The sequence below is a fragment of the Festucalex cinctus genome, chromosome 6 (assembly GCF_051991245.1).
Source record: "Festucalex cinctus isolate MCC-2025b chromosome 6, RoL_Fcin_1.0, whole genome shotgun sequence".
NCBI lineage: Eukaryota > Metazoa > Chordata > Actinopteri > Syngnathiformes > Syngnathidae > Festucalex > Festucalex cinctus.
In genome coordinates, this window is record NC_135416.1 from 27188896 (window position 1) to 27197526 (window position 8631).

Below are 8631 nucleotides of genomic sequence, written 5' to 3' on the forward strand. Positions count from 1 at the left end.
AACGTGCCAGTACCCCGACATGGCCCGGGTTGCGAGGGCCCTTTATAGCTGCTCGCAGCTCTAGTTAGGGCCCAAGCAGCGACCGCTGCGAGGTTCCTCTTATTTTTGTAAGAATTCTTCTTCTTCTTCTCTGAAAACGATCGCATTTTTGAGGGCCTAAACATTTACGAAAACTCACCAAACTCTCTTCGGGCCTGGCGAGAAATTTGATATTATGAAGTTGTCATAACTATGCGTCTCTATCGCGCCCCCTAGCGTAGAAAAATAAAAACCAATCCCGGCCCGTTTGACCTAGATCTACAAAAATTGGCAGGCACGTGTAGTACCCCGAGATGCACAAAAAAGTCAGTGGAAGCCATTTCCTAAAATGTACAGGAAGTGAGCTATGAATTTTTTAATGTCCAATTTTGGCCCATTTTGGCACATTCACTGTGGTCATGCTTTTTCCCCCTTTGCAAACATTTTTCATACAATTGTCTTGCCATGTATCATCTCAAGACCTGAGACAATAACTGGACAAAAAATCTTGACCTTTCGAAATACTATATGACGGGGGCGGGGCATCAAAAATTGCCTTTAACATTTCATTTGTCCTGAAAGAGAAAATGCTTAACTCTTTGACTGCCAGCCATTTTCGGAAAAGGTAACCCCATAGTGCCAGCTGATTTACAGAATTTTACATATCTTTCAAGCTCCACAGAAAATGTTGTGTTTGGACTATGGAAACGCGGATACTACCAAATGAAAGATTGAAGTCTCATCTTTCATCTAAAAAAAAATTGTTTCTACCTTATTCAGATTTTCAGTAATCAACAATAGAAAACAGCTTCGTTTCACCCAAATCCTCTATTTTCTTCCAAAATACGGAGAAATCAAGCTTTTTGTGAAACGATGTTATTTCATCCACTCTAGTGAATTTGGCATGTTTCTTTTTTTTTGCATGAGTGATTCTACAAACACCTAAACTTCTATAAAACACTACCCCAACAATAAAAAAGTGTTTTTTGATTGCAAAATAACAGTTTATTTACATTCAACAGTAGCAATCCGAACAAACAATTTGGAAAACTCTTTGCAAACTATTTATACGTGCGCAACTGCACATGTGTGGTGTGTGTACGTGTTACTATTTACAATTGTGTGGATGTTTCAACTACACAATTTTTCTTTTTGTGTGGTATATTGTGGAGCAATTCCTTGCGTGCAAGGGGGATGCAGCAGGATTTGCACCACAGTTTTTGTCAGTCTGCTTCTGCATGGACTGATTTGCGCAGAGGTTGGTATGATGAACGATGTGCTGGAGAAGTTAATCTGTGATGAAGAGCTCCAGGATGTCAGCTGGCAGGTGGGAATTCAGCTCTGCTGCAGCATCCCTTGCTCCTGGTTTTGCAGCAAAGGGGAAGATGGTTGGCTGCCAGCCAACTTCACGCCAGCCAGAATCATTGGGATCTGCAAATATACTTTTCAATATCATATATTATTTTAGAGCAGTGTGATGCAATGTGTGTGTGCATATGTTTACCTTTTTTTCTTGGATGTATTGGTTGATGCACATTCTGTAAATTATAGAAGACGTTTACCATCAAATATTTTATTAGTGCTGTGGAGAATCTTTTTTTTTTCTTTTTACCTTTGTTCTGCTCACTGTGAGAAGGGTCACTTTGGGCCCTATGAGTAGGACCTAAAGAAACATACAATTACAATACTCTCGAAAGACTTTCCTTTTATTGTTGCGGTGTATTGAAAACGTTTTTTGTTTTTTTTACCTTTCTTTGTCGTAGAACCAGCGGTCGGACGTTGCTGTGAGCACGATCTATAAAATATACATTCACGTTTGTATAGGTAATAGATGTTCTAGTGTATATCAGCACATTTACACACGCTGCTCGCAGATCGCCCGAAAAGTTAGGAAAGTAATCTTACTAGCAATCTCTTAGCATGTTAGCACTTACCTTCACGTTCTTTGGAGGACGAAAGACTGTCCAAGACTGTCTTGCATCGGACCCATAGTAGTCGTCATCGTCCGATGAAACGTCATCTGTGCAGACGTACTCCGTTGTGCACCACTTTTCTCCGGTGTTAGCATCGCTAGCCGGTGGGGCCTTAGGACGTTATTAGCATTGCTAGCCGGTGGGGCTTTAGGACATGGTCGAAACGGCCGCGTCACCGCTTCAACTATGACTTAAGCTCGTCATCACTGTGCTCTTGAGCACTGGTCGATGCTTTTGAGCTTTGAAAATAAGGATCAAGCGTGAGCTGATTGCCATCTGTAGCCTTTTTGACTCCCTTAGCCAAGTTAGCCATTCTCTCCCCCTCAACACTCTAGTTCAGCCTCTCTCCTTCTACTGTTGTCTCCTACCCGATCTTGTCCAAAAGACTCATCACAGCCATCTAGTGGCCAGGAATACTCATTATAGAAACCTGATCGGCTTGATACATGGAGCACAGCTGCCCAAGGCTTTCCTCCACCCGTTTCCATTAAAAAACATAGTTAACGTCAATTGACGTTTTTGGCGGCATACCCTAGGCTTATACTAAACGTCATATGACGTTTATGGCAGCCAACGAGTTAATAACTCCCATGTACAAGCTTGAAAAAATCTCAAACTTCTCATGCAACTTAATAGTCAATAAAATATCAGCTATACATATAGCTCCACCGAGTGGTAACAATAAATGTCATATTTTCCGTATTTAGCTACTGTGCAAAGCTCGTTGAAGGGATCCAGTTAAAAATTGGTCAGAAAAGCTTTGAGATTTTGATCATGCTCCACACCGAATATTGTAACTTTTCGCCAAAGGGCTTGGCCGCTATGGTGCCGCAAAATCTGATGATTTTTCGGGACAAAAAAAGCTGCTTTAACTTGACCCAGATGATCCTATCTTCTCAAAATTTCACACATTTGATGAGAGTCCAGCCCCTAAGACATCTACGAACTTATATTTCATCTTACTGATTGCGCCACCTACTGGCACTTTTTTTTCTTACGATTTTTCTTCAATGTTTTTCTCCAACCACGTTAACTGGACCTACCTCATATTTGCTCATATGAGGGTTTCGGCCTTCATGAAGTCACAACACGGAGTTTGTGAGTTTTCGCGAATCGCTGTGGGCGTGGCTAAGAACTGTTCGCCAAGAAAACATCGCCAATTTTGAGGGTCTAAAAACTTGGCACACACATCTGGCCTGGCAAAATGAGCAATATTTTATCGTGGATTGTGCTATTTTTACAAAAATGACTCAATAGCGCCCCCTAGAAATTTTTAACGAAGCAGCCCCGGTTGTACGTTTAAGCAAGATCTACAGAAATTTTTAGGTGTATGAGGGAGCCCAAGACCTACAAAAAAAGTCTCTTGAACCCATATGCTAAAATGAACAGGAAGTGAGCTACAAATTTTTGAATGTCCCATTTTTGACGATTTTTGCACATTTACAGGAGGCATACTATTGCCCACTTCTCCTACGCGTTTCATCTAATTTGCTTCAAACCTGACCTGGACCATGTCAAGACCTGGGGAAAACGACAGGGGAAAAAATATTGACTTTTTGGAATACTATATGATGAGGGTGGGGCATCAAATTTTGTGTTTTCAGATAAAAAAAGGATATGCTTAATAACTCCCCGGTACATGTTTCAAAAAATCCCAAACTAGTCGACTATAGTCGAGGCCTGAAGGTATCTCTATGACAACATTCAGTTATATATGCAGCGACGCCTAGCCCTTGAGGCATAAAAAAAAATAAATACCCCAGATATGGTATTTTTACAAAAATTGTAAACTCATTCTAAGTGTGATAACTAAGTCATTTATGAATATTCTTTTACTTTCCACCTGTCATGATGCAGGGCTCTCAGTGTTGCTCTTCTCTTTTTTTTCAGTCTCTGAGTGATTGAGGGGGCGTTTGCCCTGGCGCCGCACCTGTGGTGCATCAACATTAGGCCTTTATAAGGACTCTGACGTCGCCTGGACGACGTCGGATTATTCTTCCAAATCTACAGCCATTACCTTCTGTACTTTGCTATAGTTTAGTTTTGCTCTCGTAAGTTTTTGCTACGTTATTTTGTGTTGTGACTTTTTGCCTGTTATGTTTATTAATTAATAGCCATTGAGTTACGAGTAGATTTTTTCATCTTGCCTTTTGCAAGCACCTTGTGTTTCTCCCATTTTTTCCATCCTGGCTTGGTCCAGAGCTTTTTGTTATTCCCCCTATTTTTGAACTGTAATAAATACAGTCAAACTCCTCTATTGCCCGTGATCTTGGGATCCACCTCTCCAGTTCATACTGGACTCTGACAGAATAATCCGACCATGGATCCCACGGACAACAAAGAGGTTAGACATGCATTGGCTACTCAGAGTCGTCGGGTAAGCCAACACGAAACCTCACTCGCAGAGCTCCGCGATGCGGTGAACATGCTAGCTCAACATTTCAAGGAGCTGAGCTCCCGGGTGGAACAGGGGGACGCCAGGGAGGGGGCTACCGCAGGTGTAACTGCCGCGGCTGCAGCTGCACCCCGGGAACCCATACTGCCTCACCCTCCGCGTTATGGAGGAGAACCGGGGAGCCGCGGAATTTTTTTACATCACTGCTCCCTTATTTTTTGTCAGCAGCCCCTTACCTACGCTCGTGACGATGCTAAGGTTGCGTTCACTATGAGCCTCTTGACGGGACCGGCAGCGTCTTGGGCAATGGCCGTAAGCAGTACACGGCCCGACGTCCGATCCTCCTACCAGCATTTCGTGGAGGAATTACGTAGGGTTTTTGATCACCCGGTGAAGGGCAAGGAGGCCGGAGGGCAGCTAATAGACTGTGTGCAGGGGAAGCGTTCCGTCGCGGACTTTTCTATTGAGTTCCGCACTCTCGCTGCTGAAAGTGGCTTCAACGAGCCCTCATTGTGTTGCCTGTTTCGGCGAGGGCTAAGCTCCATGGTTAAGGACGAACTCGCCGTGCGTGATGACTCTGATAGCCTCGAGGCTCTCATCTCATTGGCCATTCGGCTAGACAATTGGCTGCGAGAGAGACAGCGAGAGCGAGCCGGGATCGAATGGAGGAGGGCTCCCGAGCCCGTGGTATCAGAGATGTCGGCAGGAAGCACCGACGTCGTACTGGGGGTGGAGCCGATGCAGCTGGGGAGCGGATGTCTTCGGCCCGAGGAGAGGCAGCGACGGCTTAAGTCGGGAGCGTGCTTCTACTGCGGGCGGCTGGATCATCGTGTCGCCTTCTGTCCAGCAATGACTGCTCAGCCGACTCGCCGCAAGACCAGAGTGGGCAGCAGGAACGCCACCCCTCCAGCAGCCCCCCAACACCCGGATGACTCGCGTGAGTGCCATCAAACATCTTCTGTGTCGCCCCCTCCGGCCGAGGAGGGTGTAAAGCGGCTCGAACTCTCTGGCGAGGTATTTTTGCTGGACAAAAGGGTTAAAATCACAGCCTTGGTGGACTCAGGGGCAGATGACTGTTTTGTTGACCCCAGTGTGGTAGAGGCTCTGGGTGTAGTTCTAGATAAACTTCCTAAACCACGTGAAGTGTTTGATCTCGACGGGCACCCTCTGGGGGTGGTGTATTATTCAGCCGGACTACTCGGTCTGTGTCTTTCGGGTAACCATGTCGAACAGATACGGTTACTAGTATTACCATCGCGGTCAGTGTCTATTGTTTTAGGGTTACCTTGGCTAAAACTCCATAATCCTGATATTGATTGGAGTAAACCAGCATTAGAGAACTGGAGTACCTTTTGTTATGCTCATTGTCTACGAGCCGCTGGCATGGGCTGCCACCCACCTTCCCAGCAAATAGATGAGCCAATTAGCTTGAATGGTGTACCCGTGGAATATCATGACCACCGTAAGGTGTTTAGTAAAGACCGTGCACAGTCCCTACCTCCACATCGTATGACTGTGCAATTAATCTTATGCCTAACGCTCGTCTACCTAGTTCCCGTCTGTATCCTGTATCTCAGCCAGAGCAGGAGGCCTTGCAGGAATATATTTCTGGTGCACTGGCGGCAGGTTTGATCCGGCCCTCGACCTCCCCCGTCTTCTTCTTTGTTGATAAAAAGGATAAGTCCCTGCGTCCGTATTGCGTCCGGATTGTATGATTATGCTAGACCTACAAAAAAGTATTATGTAGCCATTTGCCAACCAAAGAGGAAGTCCGCTATTTTGATTTTATTTTGGGAATTATACATCATTTTTGGCCTTTTTCATTAAACTTTGCACAGACAAGGCATGGAAAAAACTAACATTTTAAATGGTCCTTGTTCCATGTAACAGTTGTCAAGTGCTGCTTTTTTTTTTTTTATACACATGAAAACTCATGAAACTTTGCAAACACATCAGACTTGTCATGAACATGAATTTTCAGAGATTTATTGTGCAATTTGCAATAAATAGCACCCTCTAGACATTTTTATGAAGCATTTCCGATTGTATGATTATGCTAGACCTACAAAAAAGTATTATGTAGCCATTTGCCAAACCAAAGAGGAAGTCCGCTATTTTGATTTTATTTTGGGAATTATACATCATTTTTGGCCTTTTTCATTAATTTTGCACAGACAAGGCATGGAAAAAACTAACATTTTAAATGGTCCTTGTTCCATGTAACAGTTGTCAAGTGCTGCTTTTTTTTTTTTTTATACACATGAAAACTCATGAAACTTTGCAAACACATCAGACTTGTCATGAACATGAATTTTCAGAGATTTATTGTGCAATTTGCAATAAATAGCGCCCTCTAGACATTTTTATGAAGCATTTCCGATTGTATGATTATGCTAGACCTACAAAAAAGTATTATGTAGCCATTTGCCAAACCAAAGAGGAAGTCCGCTATTTTGATTTTATTTTGGGAATTATACATCATTTTTGGCCTTTTTCATTAAACTTTGCACAGACAAGGCATGGAAAAAACTTTTTAAATGGTCCTTCTTCCATGTAACAGTACCCCAACGTGCCAGTACCCTGACGTGCAAGTAACCCAACGTTGTGGTCAATAGCGCCCTCTATGCATTTTTATGGAGCATTTCCAATTGTATGATTCAAGCGATACACAACTAAAGATGACTTGACCTAGATTTGTGAAAACTGGGAGGCATACCTATTAGCTTAAGACCTACAAAAAGTATTCTGTAGCCGTATGCTAAACCTAAAAGGAAGTCCGCCATTTTGAATTTATTTTGGGAATTGCGCACCATATTTTGCGTTTTGATTAAACTTTGCACACACAAGGCTTGTCAAAAACATTTTAGATGGTCCTTGTCCTATTTGACAGTACCCCAACGTGCCAGTACCCCGACGTGCAAGTACCCCAACGTGGCCCGGGTTGCGAGGGCCCTTTATAGCTGCTCGCAGCTCTAGTTATTCTTCTTATTATTCCTCTCCGCAAACAATCGCATTTTTGAGACACTAAACGTGACCGAAAACTCACCAAACTTTACACGCAGATCAGGCCTGGCCACACATGATAACAGAAAAATGGCTCCTTAGCGCCCCCTACATAGGTTAAACGGATCCCTGTCCCGCTACGATTGTCCGACGGCTATGAAAATTGTGTGGCACCTGTAGCACATCCCAATGAACAAAAACCTCTTTGAAGTGTGTACCCTAAAATAGACAGAAAGTGAGGTATGAGTATTTAAATGTCCAATTTTTGCCAATTTTTGCACATTTACAGGGGTCATACTTTTGCCCGCTTCTCCTACACGGTTAACCCGATTGACTTCAAACTTGGGCTGTACCATCTCAACACCTGGGACAACATCATGGTAAAAAATCTAAAGTTTTTGACATACTATATGACGGTGGCGGGGCATCAAATTTACAGTTTCAAAATTCTTACTTAACAAAGCATTGCCGTGGTACGTTTAATTGAGAGCCACGAAAATTGGTACACATATGTAACAGACTATGATCTACAAAAAACTCTTTTTGAACCATATGCTAAACCTAACAGGAAGTCCGCCAGAGGCGAGGCATCAAATTTTGTGTTTCAAAATTCTTATTTAATGAAGCATTCCCGGCTGTACATTTCACCTAGAGTTACCAACAGTTGAAGACATATGTAACAGCCCTCAAGGTACAAAAAACTCTTTTTGAACCATATGCTAAACCGAACAGGAAGTCCGCCATTTTGATTTACTTTGGAACGTGTTGCCATTTTTTGGGCCATTTCATAGGGGTCTTATTTTAACGAACTCCTCCTACAGAGTTTATCCGATCATCTCCAAACTTGGTTTGATTCATCTTAAAATGTTGAAGATGAAAAGTTATTGAAAGCTTTTTATTTCGTCGCACGCTGTTGCCGTGGCATGCACAGTTTGCAAAGGAAAAAATTCCCTCTTAATGAAGCATTCCCAGTTGTACGAAGCAGCTAGAGCTACGAAAATTTGGAGACAAATTTAACAGCCCACGATGTACAAAAAAGTCTCTTGGTGCCATGTGCTAAACCCAACAGGAAGTCCCGTAGGGGCCGGTCATCACATTTTGAGGTAAAAAACTCCTCTTTAACGAAGCATTCCCGGTTGTACGTTTCACCTAGCGCTATGATAATTTAGAGGCATACATAAGAGCCCACGATGTACAAAAAAGTCTCTTGGAACCATCTGCTAAACCAAACAGGAAGTCCGC

At 43.2% G+C, this 8631-nt stretch overlaps 1 long non-coding RNA gene across 1 annotated transcript; it reads right to left on the reverse strand.

Moving 5' to 3' along the window:
- Positions 1-1524: 1524 nt before the first annotated feature.
- On the reverse strand, positions 1525-2313 carry LOC144021445 (uncharacterized). The gene is made up of 4 exons (XR_013284146.1): positions 1953-2313; positions 1767-1813; positions 1631-1681; positions 1525-1556 (listed from the first exon to the last, which is right to left on the reverse strand). It is a non-coding gene; the product is annotated as an uncharacterized LOC144021445 (long non-coding RNA).
- Positions 2314-8631: the final 6318 nt, after the last annotated feature.